Below are 18,161 nucleotides of genomic sequence, written 5' to 3'. Positions count from 1 at the left end.
TTCAAATAAAAGTTTCATAACCATTTCATAACTACTCTTTATCGTTGCTATCGATAAGGCATATGAGAGAGGAGATAAAAGTAAGGGAAGAGAAGCCAAAAGGTGAGGGGGTGAGGGAATCTCCAAAACTGAGAAACGGGGCAAGCATCTTCGGGATGCTTCTTTCATGAAGAAATTAGGTAAGATTAGCCCTCAGGACTGAACGTTACAAGCCCACTGGTCTGGTGAAGTTTTCCTCTAATTTTTATGGATGGAATGGGAAGATGGTCTCCCCTCGGAGGATCTGATTTCCTTCCAAATGGTTAAAATACTACTCAGAACCATCCTAGGATCATTTATGTTGGTCATAAATCCTTTCATAGAATTCAATTACATAATGGATATAAGAGTTTTTCAAATCACACCTCCCCAAAGCTAAAATATTTACCCACTTTTTCCAGCATTTTCCATTCCCTACTCATTTATTGTTATTTTCGTTTAACAAACTTATAGAACATTTTCATGACACTTCTTTGTATCATTCCCCATGATGCCAGCTGAAGAAAATACAAACTATGTAAATATATTCAGTCCCCCACATAGTAATTACACATCAAAAGAGAAGAGAATGACAGAGCATGTTCAATTTTTTCTTTTTTTACCCTGTATCTGATTTTGGTTAGACTCCAATTTCATGTTGTCTGAGTAGAAAAGTCACTTCCAGTCATGTGAAAAAAGTCAGTTCAACTTCACTTTTCAACTTGAACATTCAGCTATTACCACAAATCCAACATGTCAGAATCTAGATGTATTGTCTATGTTCCTTCAATCGAACTAGTTCTCCACTTCAACTTCCTTGCCTCTGTCAATGGCACCTGTCTTCTAGTCAATCCAGCTGGGAAACTTACTCCTTGGATGAATGGTATAATTCATAAAAGGGATGGGGATAAGATATTTTAAGGGAGAGAGCAACAAGGCTTGATTACTGGTTCAGAGGATGCGGTTAAGTCATGATTCAAGGAAGATTACCACCTGTCCTGCCCTCATCCCCTTCTTGTCTGATCCCACTCCTCTCTTTCTCTTTTAGTTTTACCATTCACTGCTACTAGGCTAAGCTGTCATAAATGTTACCTTCACCTGGGACACTCCCTGACTAAAAACCTTCCACGGCCGTCCAATGCCATATAGATCAGCACTAAGCTGGCTGCATGAATGTCTAGGCCTGTCACAATCTGGTGCTATCCAGTTGCCATGGACTTCCCTCCCCTCTTCCCCCCTCAAAAAACAAACAATGTCTGAAGCCCAGTGTTTCCCAGTTTCACTCCTTGAACTCCCTAAATTGAGAGCATCTGCTCTCCTTCAGGAACAAAGGCCAGAGGTAGGTGGAAGCCTAGGCCAAACAAAGTTCCTTGTGTGATCACCTCTCCTGGTTGCCCTCTGGGCCACCCCTGTAATTACTGCCTGTTATTCTAGGACTGGTAAGTCAGATTGACTTAGCCAATGTTTCCTTTTCCGTTTTGGGGTCCAGAAATCTGCAGCTGCATTTTAATGATGAGAGGACAGAGGAGTCACCCAGAGATGGTAATTTTGTTTTGGTCAAAGTCTCATACATTTACATATAAATGAAAAACAAAAGGACATTTAAATTGTAGAAGTGGGGGGAGGAAATTAGCTTTTCTCCTTGTCAAAAAAGGATTCTTTGGTGACACAGAGGATATAATAATTTATCAAACCCCTCATTTTATACACAGAGGTAGAACCGTGGCCCAGATAGAATATGACTAACCCACGGTCCAACAGGAAATGGGAGGCAAGGCTGGAACAGCAGTTTAGGAGTTTAGGTTTCCTTTCTCAGCTCTTCTCTCTGTCCCTATCTCTTGTTCTGCCTCATACAGGCTCAGTACTCTTAAGCAGCTCCTACGTCATATACTGGGTGCTTGTGATGGTTAATTTTATGTGTCAACTTGACTGGGTAAGTGATGCCCAGAGAGCTGGTAAAACATTATTTCTGAGTGTGTCTGTGAGGGTGTTTCAGGAAAGATTAGCATTCGAATCCACAGACTGAATAAAGAAGATCTCTCTCACGAGTGCGGTGGGCATCATCCAGTTTCTTGAGGGCCTGAATAGAACAAAAAGGCAGAGGAAGGCTGAATTAGCTCTCTTGCTTGAGCTGGGACATCCACCTTCTCCTGTTCCTCTGGATATCGATGTTCCTGATTCTTGGCCCTTTGGACTCAGACTGGAACTTACACCATTTGCTCCCCTGGTTCTCAGGACCTTGGGTTTGGACTGGAACGACACCACCAGCTTCTCTGGGCCACCAGCTTGTGGATGGCAGATCAGATTGTAGGACTTCTTGACCTACATAATCATGTGAGCCAATTCCTATAATAAATCTCTCCTATCTGTCTTCTATCTATCTATCTATCAATCATCTCTCTATCTCCTTTTGGTTCTGTTTCTCTGGAGAACTCTGACAGGCGTGATTTTACCACTCTGGCAGTGGCTGTAGCCTCCCCAGCTGTTGGGATAATAGTGATTCTTGAACACAAAGGTCATTCTGTTTGTAGATACATTTTTAAAAGTCTGCATTGACCTCATTATGACTGTGGGCACCATGTTGGGTTGGCAAAGATGTCTCAAGCCTAGTTCAGAAAGATCATATTGACCAAGCTTTTCCCAATGTATTACATTATGCCATTTATAATCCCTTCTCTGGCCTATGCCATTCCCATAATTGTAAAGGCCCCCACTGCTTTTTATGAATTTTGTGTCAGGAGAGGGGAAGGAGTGAGCAATGGTGTTTATCATCCAGGGCCTCATCAGGTGATCATATCTTTTTCTCATGTGTCCTTGATGATCTATGGAATTTGGTCCAGCTAAATCAATACATAAAAACAAATCTTGAGGGACTTCCCCATAATTTGGCACTGGGGACATTGTTCAGTCGTATATATCACCATCCTGATTCTTCCAATACCTAGCATTCGTTCATTCAGTCAGTCAAGAAAAAACGTATCCAGTTCCAACTAAGTGTCAAGCACTCTCTACACTTGGGGTTCAATGACAAACACCCCACAGAGAGCACCTACCTTCTTGGAATTTATAGACCAGGAGCAAACTCAAAATTACATACATTCTACAGTTAGAAAATTTCACTTTGCTCAATAATCTATTAAATCATATTCCAACCATGAAAGAAGACTATGAAACTGTCCTAAGAAATGAGAGAATGTAGAAGATCACCAGATGATAATACCTATAGAAAAAGGAAATACAAATGTTAAAGAGTTTTCTACTATTCATTAATGAAGAAATAGAACTGAGGGCCAAATTAGTGAGCTGAGTTTGCCTGGGCTGGCTCACACTAATTCAATTTGAGTGTTCTTCATTTTAAGGCTCCCAACAAATGTACAATCCCTCAAAAAAGCATAATTGTTCCCATTTCTATTTGAGAAAACAGGCTGGAACAATCAAATAACTACTTACAATTATGTACCTTGATTCCAGGAATATCTAACTCTGGAGGCTACACTATAATTTTGACCTCACCCCCTTCTCACTGACACCTGGGGTCCAGGGTAGGGCACTGCAATGGATATATAGCCTGCCTTCTTTTAATAAATGTATTTCTACAGAGACGTGTCACTGATTTTTTTTAAACAGAATTTTGAAAGAAGTGATCTATGCTTGATGTCTAGAAGATAATCATGGGAGTAGAGACCTTTCCTAATGACCCAGCAATTATTCAAAACCTTCTTGGAGCAACATTTGGAAACAGAGTTTGGGAAAGGAGTTCAGACTGGAAAGCACACCCAGCTGAGTGTTCGTAATGACGGCACTGTATATGTGCTTTACATTTTAGAAAATAACAGAAGGTCATTTGAATCCATGTCTCATGAGAAGGTCAAGCTAAGTAATTCTGGTTATGATTTTTTTTTTAAAGGGTGTGGGTGTATGGGTCAGAGTAGCTGCAAAGCAAACCACTACTGGTTTTCTCGTGTGACTTTTGAAGTCAGTAAAAAGATCCTAGCTAGAAAGCCACATTTGGAGTGTTCATCCAGAAAACAAAAAATTAAAGAAGTTGCCATTTCATACTATTAACCTGATAGATAGTTTGGATGCCTGATAATATTTGTCGATGGATGGTCTATTCATTCAACATGTATTGCCTGCTTATATGTCCCACATTTGCTGGATGGTGGAGATTGAAAGGTGAAAATGTCAGGGGTTTTGCTTTTGAAATCACAGCTTAGTGGAGAAAATAAACATTTTACTGTGCAAAACAGCGCAGTAACCGCATTGCTGGTGGGATATACAAAGTATAATACCATGGTATGAAAGTTTTACTCACCATGTTTTTTTTTTAACCAAAATAGGAACATGTAGTTGGATGAATGTGAATCTACTTATGGGGACAACAGGGAAAATAGTTGACTTGGTAATTTAAAAAACGATGTATAGAGTTTTACCAAGGGAAGAAGATTCCAGGCCACTAACCAAGTGGTCCAGGAATTCCTCCCGGACTTGCCTGTGCTCTTTCCACGGTGCCATGTTGCCTCTGATTACCCTTCCGTTATCCATCCCTTACTCACCCACAATTTGCTGACTGACTAGGCAGGCAATGCAAGGGATACAGAAGAAAGGAATGTTGTTTCCTCTGATAAAATGAAACCCAGAATCCCTGAAGTTTAGCGCTGGAAGGAAGGTGGTATTCCACAAAGGGGTGGTTCACTGATTCCAGCCGTCCCAGCGTTCTCCCGCTGGGATTTAACTTCCCTCTGGAGGTTTCATATTCAAGTTAGCCCTGTCTCCATCATGTGAGCTTCTCCTGGAGGAACGCTGGCTCAAGCTGGATTGGAAACATTTGTCTCCTTCCCTGACAGCAGTTGGAATTTCTTCACTTTTTCACATAGATGATCTAAATCTTTAGATCCACAATCTTTTTTATTTTTTATTAAAATTTATTTATTTATTTTTGGCTGCGTTGGGTCTTCGTTGCTGCGCGTGGGCTTTCTCTAGTTGCAGCGAGCGGGGGGCTACTCTTCATTGTGGTGCTCGGGCTTCTCATTGTGGTGGTTTCTCTTATTGCAGAGCACAGGCTCTAGATGCGCGGGTTTCAGTAGTTGTGGCACGCAGGCTCAGTAGTTGTGGCTCAGTAGTTGTGGCGCACGGGCTTAGTTGCTCCACGGCATGTGGGATCTTCCCGGACCAGGGCTCAAACCCCTGTCCCCTGCATTGGCAGGCGGATTCTCAACCACTGTGCCACCAGGCAAAAGTCCCACAATCTTTTTTAAATTTCAGCATTGGGGGTGATGTAGGGTAGCAGAGGCAACGTGGGGAGATACTGCCCACAATTAATTGGGTGTCTGCTTCAAAGCCAGGGGAGGTATTCTGGCCACTGTTACAACCTCTCCTGGAATCAGAAGTGATTGACTTCTGTGATTGACATAACCAGCAGCTAATCCTGGGTTTCCCTGGTGGTGCAGTGGTTAAGAATCCACCTGCCAATGCAGGGGACACGGGTTTGAGCCCTGGTCCGGGAAGATTCCACATGCCCTGGAGCAACAAAGCTCGTGTGCCAAAACTACTGAAGCCCATGCGCTGAGAGCCCGTGCTCTGCAACAGGAGAAGCCACCGCAATAAGTCCATGCACCGCAATGAAGAGTAGCCCCCGCTCGCTCCAACTAGAGAAAGCCTGCACGGCAACGAAGACCCAAAACAGCCAAAAATAAAGAAATAAAAACAATAAAGTTCCCTTTAAAAAAAACACACATGTATTATAGCAGCTAATCCTGATTCCATTATCTCCTTTGCAGTGGATTCAATAAACAAGATCCTTGCTATTCTTTGACAGAAACTCTAAACAGCAAGCTGGTGCCATCTTCAAGAGTAAGAGGTACAGAAATTACAAAGAAGTTCCAAAATAGATCTTATTTTCAGTCAACATTTTTGATTACATAGGAAATCTAAGAGAATCTACAAACTACAAGACTTAATCAGAGAGTCACTGAAGGTTTCTGGATACAATATCAATATAGAATGATCACTTGTATTTATATATTGTGGTAATAAGCAAATTGCACTTATAAAAATGATATTCCATCAATGATAGCCATAAAGCTATAAAGTGTCTAGGAACAAATAATACCCATTAGATTAACAAATTAAATAGTTAACAACTCAAAGGTTTGAAAGAATATGGATAAATGGGAACTCATAAACTAAAGATGGGGAAGTAAATTAACACAACCACTTTGGAGAAAAATTTGATAATATCTACTAAAGTAAAAGATGTGCAAATCTTTCTACCAATAATTTCTCTTATAGGTTTATATCCTAGAAAAAATTCAGCACATATGCTCAAGGATATATTATAAAAATATTCGTTATACCTTTTTAAAACAATAAAGATTTCAGAACAGATTATAGGATTATCAACAGGAGAATGGTATGTTTATATAGAGTTAAAATGAATGATTGAACTAAACTTCCATGTATCAACTAATGTAAAAAAAATTTTTCAGGGAATAGTACTTATATATACTTTGAAAGCATAAAATAAAATGCAATATGGATATATGTGTATGTAGCAAAGCATAAAACATGATGAAAATGATAAACATTTAATGCCAAATAGTGATTCCTTCTGGGCATAGAAGGAGAAAAATGCTATAAAGATGATTAAGTGTTTTTATAATGTACTCTTTCTTTTAAAAGATCTGAAATGAATATAGCAAAATGTTAACATCTGATATAGCTATTAGGTGTAGTATTATTCTTTAAAGTTTTCTGAGTATTTGATACATTTTATGATATTTTCAAAAGTGAAATAAATCATCTAAGAAAACAACATTTTTAATCTCATGGACCACTCCCAGGGTTGCAGAATTTAATGTTTCTACCAGCTGGATGTTCCAGTTCCCCTCTCTGAGCTCCCTGTCTCCTCTTTAGGAAGTTCATATGAGGTCATGTTTGTGTAACCACCAGGGCAGCCCAACAGAGAACCAACTTTTTGTTTCCTGTGGTTTTGTTTTCTTTTTCCTGACAAGAACTAAAACTCATTTTCTATTTCCACCCTGCTGATGTTGCTCATGGATTGACATAATTAAACGAATGAGAACCTTGAGATTTCTCCTACATTTCTTCAGAGTGAAACCTGATAAAGTTTGAAGGTGATGGTGCTGGGCCGAATGAGAATATGGGTGGGATGGCGTTACCAGGCAAGCTTTGTTTTCTTCTTCACTGAAAGGAATTACTCTTCCTAGCTTTCTTAGCTTCTTTCTAGCTTCTCACTGAATTCTTTACTTCTTACTAACATATCTCACAGCTTCTCTCTCTTTTCTAAACTTGAATTTATTTTCACTTGATCAAGCTGTTTTCCTACTTCCTTTCAATTTCTACTCTACACAGCACAACTTCCCTTATCTCACAGAATCTTTGCTCCCTCACTTTACCTCCCTTTGCAAATCCTGAGCAAGACTTGCCCTTATCTCCACTCCCCTCCCTCTATCTCAGTCTTCTGGACAGTTTTGTCTTTATAGTATTTTCAAAAGTGAGACAAATCCCTTCTGTCTCGATAATTTCTTCCATTCTCCCCTCCTACACCGCTCCCCCTACCTCCAGGCAACCAATGATCCACTTTCTGTCACTATAGATTAGTTTTCAATTTACAGAACTTTTTGTAAATTAAATCCTATAATATATGCTTCTTATATTTCCCTCTGGCTTTTTTCACTCAGCATAATAATTTTGAGATACATCTAGGTTGTGGCATGTATCTATAATTCTTTGTATGGATATATCACAGTATCCATTCACTTCTTTTTTAAAAATTTTATTAAAGTATCGTTCATTTACTGTACTTGTGTATATTAACACAACTATATGTTGTGTTAATTTCTGCTGTACAGCAAAGTGATTCAGTTATACATATATATATTCTTTTTCATATTCTTTTCCATAATGATTTATCACAGGATATTGAATATAGTTCCATGTGCTGTATAGTAGGACCTTGTTGTTTATCCATCTTGTATATAATAGTTTGCATCTGCTAATCCCAAACTCCCAGTCCTTCTCTCCCCCCACCCGCCCCTGTCTAAAAAAAAAAAAAAAAAAAAAGTGAGACAAATCATCTAAGAGGCAGCAACATTTTTATCTCATGAAACCCTCCTATGTCCTCAGGCTTTAATCCCCATATGTGTGGGGAGAGGGCATTTTTTTTTGTGGGGGGGACATCAGTAGTTTTATCGATGGGGGAACTTACACATCTGAAGAAAGGTCCTGGAGTGACACCCCACTGTGTGTGGCCGCAGGTGGCGGCAGGCTTCGCTGGGGGCGGAGGGGGAGATTACCAGTTATAGGGAAACTGACATGTCAGGTGGGCTCATTAGTTACCAGAGAAACCAATAGAGGGTCACACCCTTCACCGCCCCTTTGATAAGAACAATCACTAGCTGGGGCCTGAGATAAGTATGTAGGAAAGTCAGTCATATGAGTAAGATACAGGTGAAGCAGACACTGGTCAGGCAGGGGATGTACGGAGAGCAAGAGAACAGCCATCCTGAGTGGCCTGACCACACACTCCACCCCTACATACCCTGCATGACCCTTATAATCTTGGTCTGCCCCTCTTCTGCGATATCCCTGGAGTCAGGTATGTAGACGGGCACTGCAACCAGATACCACAAATACAATACAGACAGGCCACCCCTGTTTTTCACAAACCCAGGGCCACCCCCATGGGGAGAGGCGGGGACAGGGCAATTCTTGATTTAAAAAACTCAGTTCTCAGACTTGTGTTTGCCAAGAGGGGGAGGTAGGGGAGGAATGGATTGGGAGTTTGAAATTAGCAGATGTAAACTATTATATGTAGAATGGATAAACAAGAAGGTCCTACTGTATAATACAGGGAGCTATATCAATATCCTATGATAAACCATAATGGAAAAGAATATGAAAAAGAATGTATAACTGAATCATTTTGCTGTATGGCAGAAATTAACACAACGTTGCAAATCAACTATACTTCAATAAAATAATTTTTTAAAAAACTCAGTTCTCAGCATTCCTTGCTCAAAATTCTCCCTAAAGATTGTTCATTTCTACCCAGTTCCAACTCATAACTCCCATCCCTGATATTTTCAGGCAACATATCTATGTTAAGCGCAAGTAGTAGATATTCTTGTATAGATAGATCATGGTTTCCAGTTTATATTTTCTTACACGTGATTTTTCTTCAACAGCTCTGTAGACAGGACAGAGTTCATTGCCCTCACTGAGGAGGCTAAGGCAGAGATTTACCCCTTAGAGTTTGTCAGCTGAAGAAGGTGGACTTTAATTGAAGTTGATAGAAGCAGAACAGTTAGGAGATGGAAATCCCCAGCTGTCAGGGTTTACAGGCGGAGACAACCAATTCCCTGTAGAAGTGCTTTCTTCACTTACCTCCACTCATGAGTTTTCTGGAGGCAGGTGGTAGTTGAGTTTGCCTGGTACAACAAAGGCTCACTCCAATACATGAACAGAAGGTATTTCAGTCCAACAAAAGCAGTGTCTGGAAGAGAAACCCAGGGGTCTTACACAGATCCCGAAAGGAAGCAGGAAAACAGAGGGGGAAAAGACAGGAGGGAAGGGGGAGGGGGAAGGAGAGTATGTAACGGAGAAGAAAAAAGGTGTGAAAGAATTTGCTCCTAATTTGTCTTTATGAAAATTTGATATATGACAATTCCTACTTGAAAATGAGTTAAATAAATAATAAAATGAGATAAATTATTTGCATTACAAATTAACTCTTCACTTCAAAAGAGTATTTACCACAGGTGTGATTCTGTGATGTGAGACTTTAGAATGGAATATGACTTGGGGGAGGTGGGAGATTTAAACAATAAAATCCTGATTATAATATAATAGGAAATAATCCAGGGATAAAAGGGGAGACATCTAAAGAAGGAGGTGGTCGTACAGGGAGCTCTCTGCAGAGCTCAAGCTTTTAAAAGGACATGCACAAAAGACAGAGAAAGTGGATTACAGATGAGCTGGAACACAAAAGACTGTCATGAACCTTCAAAAACAGAATAAAGGAGGCTAAAGTTGGGAATAAATCTAGCCTTACAAAAAGTGCTAAAGACTGCTGTAAGGACCCTAAAAGCTTTGTTATGGTAAGGAGAAGCCCAAACATGGAGCAACTTGCTCTTTCAGTAAGTGAGATGGTATAATGTTAACATAAGTTAAGTAGTTCTTAATTTTTTCTATTGTTTATATTGCTCTGTCTTCACCGACATGCAAAAAGATGGAAAAAAATTGTATTTCTCTTAGCTAGTGTGGAAGGAGTATATTGATATTATCCCACTTGGAAAAGGAATGAAGATTCCCAGAGTCTGGGCATCAAAGACAGGAGAAGAAGAAGAAAAAAAAAAAAAAAAGACAGGAGAAGACTTGGAAGCCCCGAGGCCAAATTTGGGAGACAGGTGGTGAGAAGATACAGGAGAAAGACCAACCCAGGAAGATGGTGATCTGCCCCTCCCCTCTTCCCCACTGGGCTCAGATCTTGGGTAAATTCCATTAAGCCTTGTTAATTGCTTAGCGTGAGTGGACTTCTTATGGAAATAGAAGATGGAACTCAGCTCAGTTCCCTAGGGGGCCTGGGGAAAATAAAAACCAACTTTCAAATGTAGGAACCAGAGGAAGGGGGTACCAGTATATACCACATTCAATTTTGAAAGGAAGGTGCAAGGAGAATTGAAGTCCCACATAAGTGAGAAATTAAGAAAACATGGAACCTCTCTTAGTGGATTTAAGTTTCTAGAGCTGGAGGAATTAAATGCCAGGAATTGGAATAATGTGCAGTGCAGAGGGATTCCCAGTACCTCTATCAGTAATCCATTGGGGGTTACAGCAAAAGGGAGAGGTGCCTGAAGGCTGAAGGCTTTTCACATAGGGGAACAGATTAGATTCTACCAACTATGGATCAGGAAGCCTGACATCGATTCCACTGCAAATGACTGGTTTAAGGCTAAACCAATCATGGTATTCCATTCCCCTTGCCAGGATGGATTTTAGAGGGTTACAGACTTAATCCAAGGATGAGGGGAATTCTTTTTAAGGGACAAGCCTCAGGTAGTATGCCTGTCAAGAGAAATACTTTGAGGTAAGAATATATATCACTCATGGGCAGTAGGGAATGATTTGGCCAGCTGATGCTTTACAACCTAAGAAACAGAATGTCTTAGCTAGTTGATGTCAGCCAACTTCTATCAGTGCTGGCACAAAAGGCACATTAATGCACTAGTAGGTAAGAAATGGAGCCACCATCCTAGCAAGGCTCACTGACCTTTATCACCAGGAGAAGACAGTTCTGCTCTTACATAATGGAGACAGAAAAGAATACTCAGTTGCCCAAATATGATGGTAACGGACAAGTACAACAACCATGGCCTGTGAAATGGTAGCAAGGATGGAGGCTAAGCGTGGCCCCAAAACATGGGCTCCAGCTATCTAAGTCTGATGTAATTATTGCCACTGTTGAATATCCAGCCCACCACCAAAAAACACCAGCAATGAGCTCCCAGTATGGCTCTACCTCTTGAAGAGACCCATCAGCTCCTTAATGGAAAGTTTATTACAATGGGACCTTCCATCTTGTGATTCCTCTTGATAGGAATTGACACATTTTCCAGTATGGATTTACCTTTCCTACTCATACAATCTTAGCCCAACAGTGCTTATGTGGTACTTGATCCACTGGAATAGAATCCTGACAAACATTACCTCAGACCCAGATAATTGCTTGTATGGATGGAGGGCTGGCCGTATGCACGTGACCATGTGATCCACTGTTTCTATCACATATTACACCTCCCAGAAGCTGCTAGTCTAATGGATGTGCAGCAGCTTTTTGGATGCATGATAGAGGTATCAGCTTGGAGATGATGCCTTCTGATGATGGGCACCAGACTTCAGACAGAGTATATACTCTAAACCAAAGACCCATATATGATGCCAATCCAATCAGTAAAATACATGGATCTGGGAAATGAGAAGTAGAAGTACAAGCACCACTGCTTAACATTATTCTCTCTGATGCGGTTGAGGAATTTTGTGCTTCTTGTCCATGCTATTCGGGACTCTGCAGATTTACAGGTCTTTTTTTAAAAAACATATTTATTGAGGTATATTTTACATAATGTGTAATTCACATACTTCAAGTGTATAATTCAGTGATTTTTAATAAGTTTACCAAGTTGTACAACCATCACAATAAATCAGTTTTAAAACATTTGTATCATTCCAGTAAGATCCTCATGCCCATTACATCTCCCTGCCCCAGGCAACCACGAATCTTCTCTCTTTCTCTATAAATTTGCCTTTTTGGACATTTCATATAAATGGAATCATACAATACATGGTCTCTTGTGGCTTGCTTCTTTCATTTAGTAAAAGTTTCTGACATTTGTCCACGTCACAGCATGTACAACCAGTTTGTTACTTTCCATTGTTGAATAACATTTTGTTGTACAGATATACCACAATCTGTCTATCCATTCACCAGTTGATGGACATTTGGGTTGTTTTTAACTTTTGGCTATTATGAATAATCCTGCAAAGAGCATAATGTGCAAGTCTTTGTGTGGATATTCGTTTTATTTACTTTCTCTTGAATAGATGCCCAGGAGCAGAATCACCCGATGATACGGTAAATTTATATTTAACTTTTTAAGAGGCTGCCAAACTGTTTCCCAAAGTGACTGCATTATTTTACATTCCTATCAGCAATGTATGAGTATTCTCATTTCTCCACCTCCTCTCCAACATTTGTTATTGTCTGTCTTTTTAAAAATTCTTTAGTCGTTCTCTAATGAAAATGATGAGTGTCTTTTTCATGTATTTATAAGCAACTTTTCTACCTTTTTCAGTAAAATATCCATTAAAATATTTTGCCATTTTTAGATTGCGTTGTCTTCTTATCATTGAGTTGTAAGTGTTTGTATTCTGGATACAAGTCCTTTATCAGATATGTGTTTTGCAAATATGTTGCAAGGCAGTCTGCTGTTTCTAATTAGTGTCTTTTGAAGTGCAAAGTTTTAAATTTTCACAAGATCAATTTATCACTCTTTTCTTTTTTAAGGTGCTTATAGTGTTATATCTAAGAAATCTTTGGCTATACTAAGGTCCAAAGATTTCTACCTAGGTTTTCTTTTAAAAGTTTTATTGTTTAACTCTTACATTTAATTCTATGATCCATATTGAATTAATATGGGGAGATGGTCTAATTTCATGTTTATGCATATGAATATCCAACTGTCCTAACACCATTTGTTTAAAAGGCTCTCCTTTCGCTAACAGATTGCCTTTTTTTGAAAATCAATTAACCATAAATGTAAGGATTTCTTTCTAGACTTTTAATTCTGTTCAGTTATCTATATATATATTCTTATGCCAATACCATATTATCTTTTATTTTTTTTTTTTTTGCGGTATGCCGTAGGCCACTATTGTGGTCTCTTCTGTTGTGGAGCACACGCTCCAGACGCGCAGGCCCAGCAGCCATGGCTCACGGCCCCAGCCGCTCCGCGGCATGTGGGATCTTCCCGGACCGGGGCACGAACCCGCGTCCCCTGCATCGGCAGGCAGACTCTCAACCACTGCGCCACCAGGGAAGCCCCATATTACCTTGATAACTGTCGCTTTATAGTGAGTTTTGAAATTGGAAAGTAAACATTCTCCAATTTTGTTCTTCTTTTCAAAAATAATTTTGGCTATTCTGAATCTTTTGCATTTCCATATAAATTTTACAATCTGCTTATAAGTTTCTGATAAAGAAAAAAAAAAGAAGGTCTGCTGGACTTTTGAGATGGGTTACATGAAATATATAGATAAATTTGGAGAGAGAACTGCCATCTTAACAATACTGAGTCTTCCAGTCCAAGAACATGGGATCTCTAGGTCCTTGTTCATTTTTATTTCTTTTTAAAATTAAAAAAAATATATTGAGGTGAAGTTCACATAACATAAAATTAACCATTTTGAAGTGAACAATTCAGTGGCGTTTAGTACATCTAACAACTGTGCAAGCACTACCTCTATCTAGTTCCAAAACATTTTCATCACCCCCAAAGAAAATCATGTACTCAATTAAGCAGTTACTCCCCATTCCCTCCCTATCTACCCTTGGAAACCACCAATCATTCTGTCTCTGTGGACGTATCTATTCTGGATATTTCATATAAATGAAATCATACCATATGTGACGTTTATGTTTGGCGTCTTCCATTTAGCATAATGTTTTTGAGGTTCACCTGCATTGTAACATGTATCAGTACTTCATTCCTTTTTATGGCTCGATAATATTCCATTTACATATATAGATGTAAAATGGAATTATATATAATATATATGGTATATATATTATCTATATAATGGAATCATATATACTATATATGTGATATATATATATCGTATGTAATTTTAGCTATTATGAATAATGTTACTATGAACATTTCTATGCAAGGATTTGAACATTTGTTTCCAATTTGGGAGGTACATACATAGGAGTGGAATTGCTGGATCATATAGCAATGCTATATTTAACTTTTTGAGGTAAAGTCCTTGTTTTTAAAGGGGGAACATGTCTACTAGGGGATGAGAATCCCATTAAGCTCTAAGTTATAGTTTCCATCTAGTGATTTAGAGCTCCTTGTGCCAGGAGACTAACAGGCAAGAGATGGAGCATCCTGGATAATTGAATCCTGATCATTAGGAGAAGTTAGGGATGTTGTTACACAATGGGGACAGGGAAGAATACATCTGCTACCTGGATGATCCACTGAGGTATCTCTTTGTATTCCTTCGTTTATTTTGATGGTAAGGGATAAGTGTAGCAGCCACAGCCTGAGAAAGTTGCCACGTCCCTCAGGATCACTCTACCAGGTAAGCCACCTGGACCAGTAGAGTGATAATCAATAGTGAGGGGAATCTAGAATAGACAGTAGAAAGGGAAATGATGAGAATTACCTTGTCTTTGAAACCATTTGCTGTGGCAGAGATTATAGTCCATTCCACTAACTTTCCATAGGAAGAGGACAACTAGATTCCTGAGGAAGCTATTTCTAGAATTTACTATATGAGGAAAAGTGAAGCCAAATGGTATAAAGGGTGAACTGTAGTGGATCCTGTGGTGTGCCACCCAGATCACTCTTCAGGAATGAGGAATTTGTTCCCCCAGTTGCTAGGAGTATTGACAGCTGAAACCTTTCAACTGAAGAGAGCTTCCTTGCCTAAGTCATGCCTCCTTCCCAGAGGTAGCCTGCATCCAATTACTGGTTGGGACCCTGCTCCCTCAAGAACTCCCTGTAGGATCATCTAAGATTTTTGTGTGACTGCAACACTGTTCAATTCCTCCCTCTGTTGAATCCAGTTCCTTCAAGTATAGGTGTTTCTCCTTAAGGCATACCCCATTACATTTATCCATTTAGGATGCAAATTTCCTTCTTAGAGTTTCAATATGAGCCCTAAGAGTCTATGCAATTTGAGTTGGGTCATTAAAAATGGAATATACCAATCCTGTGGAATAATGAGTCCATGGTACTCTGAACTGGTTAAACAATATTTAGAAGATTGGATTCTATTTGTGGCCTCATTTTTTTTTTTTTTGCGGTATGCGGGCCTCTCCCGTTATGGAGCACAGGCTCCGGACGCGCAGGCTCAGTGGCCATGGCTCACGGGCCCAGCCGCTCCGCGGCATGTGGGATCTTCCCGGACCAGGGCACGAACCCGTGTCCCCTGCATCGGCAGGTGGACTTTCAACCACTGCGCCACCAGGGAAGCCCCCGTGGCCTCATATTTTAAGAGAAACACTAACAACATGGTTACATCCAGAGGAAAGCAACCAAGATACAGAGTGTAAGAAAATGTACCTTGAAGTAGAGATATAGGGATTGAAACTTTGGAGAATTGTCTTAATCGCACAAAGGCTATCATTGAGAAGGTGGAACAGAGGAGAGAATAGGGACCAAAAGGTGGATTTTATAAGAAGGCAACTTTTGGCTTAAAAGAGGGTGGGATTTTCTAAAGGGTAATTTGTTATATGTCTTGGAAAGAAGTGAGCCAGCTCCTTAATACAGCTGGGTGATAACGAATCAGAGATGTTAGAGAGAATTTCTGCAATAACCAGGGGATTGGAGTAAAGTCCCCTCCAACTCTTAAATCCCATAATTTTACACTGTGATGAATTGCAAGCTTTTTTTAAAAAAATAAATTTATTTATTGGCTGTGTTTGGTCTTCCTTGCTGCGCGCGGGCTTTCTCTAGTTGGAGTGAGCGGGGGCTACTCTTCGTTGTGGTGCGTGGGCTTCTCATTGCAGTGGCCTCTCTTGTTGCAGAGCAAGGGCTCTAGATATACAGGCTTCAGTAGTTGTGGCACATGGGCTCAGTAGTTATGGCTTGCGGGCTCTAGAGCGCAGACTCAGTAGTTGTGGTGCATGGGCTTAGTTGCTCCGTGCATGTGGGATCTTCCCGGACCAGGAATCGAACCCGTGTCCCCTGCATTGGCAGGCGGATTCTTAACCACTGCGCCACCAGGGAAGCCGGAATTGTAAGCTTTTCAAGTCTTTACTATGGAGTTTTATGGAGTCTGCTCAAACCATAATGCAAGACTCAATTATATTTGTTTTTCTTAAAGGAAAAAACACCCTCCTCCACCTTAGTCAGTCTGAAGTGGTGCTACATGGAGTAAGAGACCTACATGATATTCCCTCAGCTTTCCTCCTCAGCCCCTAATTGCTGTTGAATTAGTTTTTTTTCTTAAGACGCAGAGAAGCAACTAAGAGTTGTTTCTGAACAGTTTTGACTTTTATTAGTAAGCATATTTATAGGCTTTTAGGGCTCAGAAGATAATTCATATCCTTCTAGAATTATTTTAACTTGTCTCATCATAGCTTAGGAATTCAGACTTATCACTTTTACTGATAAGAAAGTTGAGTTCCAGGAAGTCTGCAGAGTTGACTCAGGGCCACTAAAAGGACTATATGCCCAGGCTGAAATCAGACCTCTTATATTCTGAATGACAGAGCTTTGTACACTTCTCCAAGTCATCCAAGTTCCAAGTCCTCCTGCCTTTCAGATCACTTTCACCATAGCTTATGGATTTATTTGTGTTCCCACAAAAAGATAGGTTGAAGTTCTAATTCCCCAGAACCTGTAAAGGTGACCTTATTTGGAAATAGGGTCTTTGCTGATATAATTGAGTTAAGATGAGGTTATAGCAGATTAGGGTGCGACCTAATTCAATGACTGATAAGAAGAGTGAAATTTGGACATGGACACACAGGAGAGAACCCCATATGAAGATGGAAGCAGAGATTGGAGTCATGCTGCCACAAGCTATGGAACACCAAGGATTGCTGGCAGCTACCAGAAACTAGGAAGAGGCAACGAAGGATCTTCCCTTATAGCCTTCGGAGAGAGCGTGGCCCTGCCAACACCTTGGCTTTGGACTCCAGCTCCTGGAACTCTGAAAGAATAAACTTCTTTATTGTTGTTTTAAGCCACCCAGTTTTTAGTAATTTTTTACAGTAGCCCCAGGAAACTACTGCACCAGATCCAATGCACTTGTCTCAGGAGGGAAGAGATGGAGAGAGAGAAAAGCGTGTTTGGCTCAGATGTCGTGAAGAACAAAACTGGAAAGTCCTGAGGAATAGATGTGTTCTGCTGCTTTTTCCTGGCCAGGAGAGGAAGAGAGGCCCTGAGGTCACTTTAGCAAGCGAGCATCTGCCGCCAGTCTGGTGTTAGATCATGCCACACTTGTGTACTTGGCTGTGTGAACAGGGAAAGGGACTAGCCAATTGCCTAACAATCTGACTACAAATTCAGCCAAGTATCTTGGGCACATTTGGGGAATAAAAGACAAGAGAAAAATCAGTTTCAAGTGGGAGGCTGAACAGATTATGCCTAATAACTTGAGACTATTAGAGAATCAGCAAAGAGAAAGAAAGGTGGGCTGTGAACCAGATAGCATAGAAACAGCTGCTTGGGGGGGAAATAATAATAATAATATCAATGATAATAATAATCTCTTACATTTGTTAGAGCTTTGTAGTTAATAAAGCACTTTTAATATTAGCTATTTAGGGCTTCCCAGGTGGCGCAGTGGTTGAGAGTCCGCCTGCCGATTCAGGGGACACGGGT

The sequence above is a fragment of the Neophocaena asiaeorientalis genome, unplaced genomic scaffold (assembly GCF_003031525.2).
Source record: "Neophocaena asiaeorientalis asiaeorientalis breed wild unplaced genomic scaffold, Neophocaena_asiaeorientalis_V1.1 scaffold136, whole genome shotgun sequence".
In the NCBI taxonomy this organism is placed as follows: domain Eukaryota; kingdom Metazoa; phylum Chordata; class Mammalia; order Artiodactyla; family Phocoenidae; genus Neophocaena; species Neophocaena asiaeorientalis.
The sequence above is the reverse complement of the archived record's forward strand: the minus strand, read 5'-3'. Positions refer to the sequence as shown.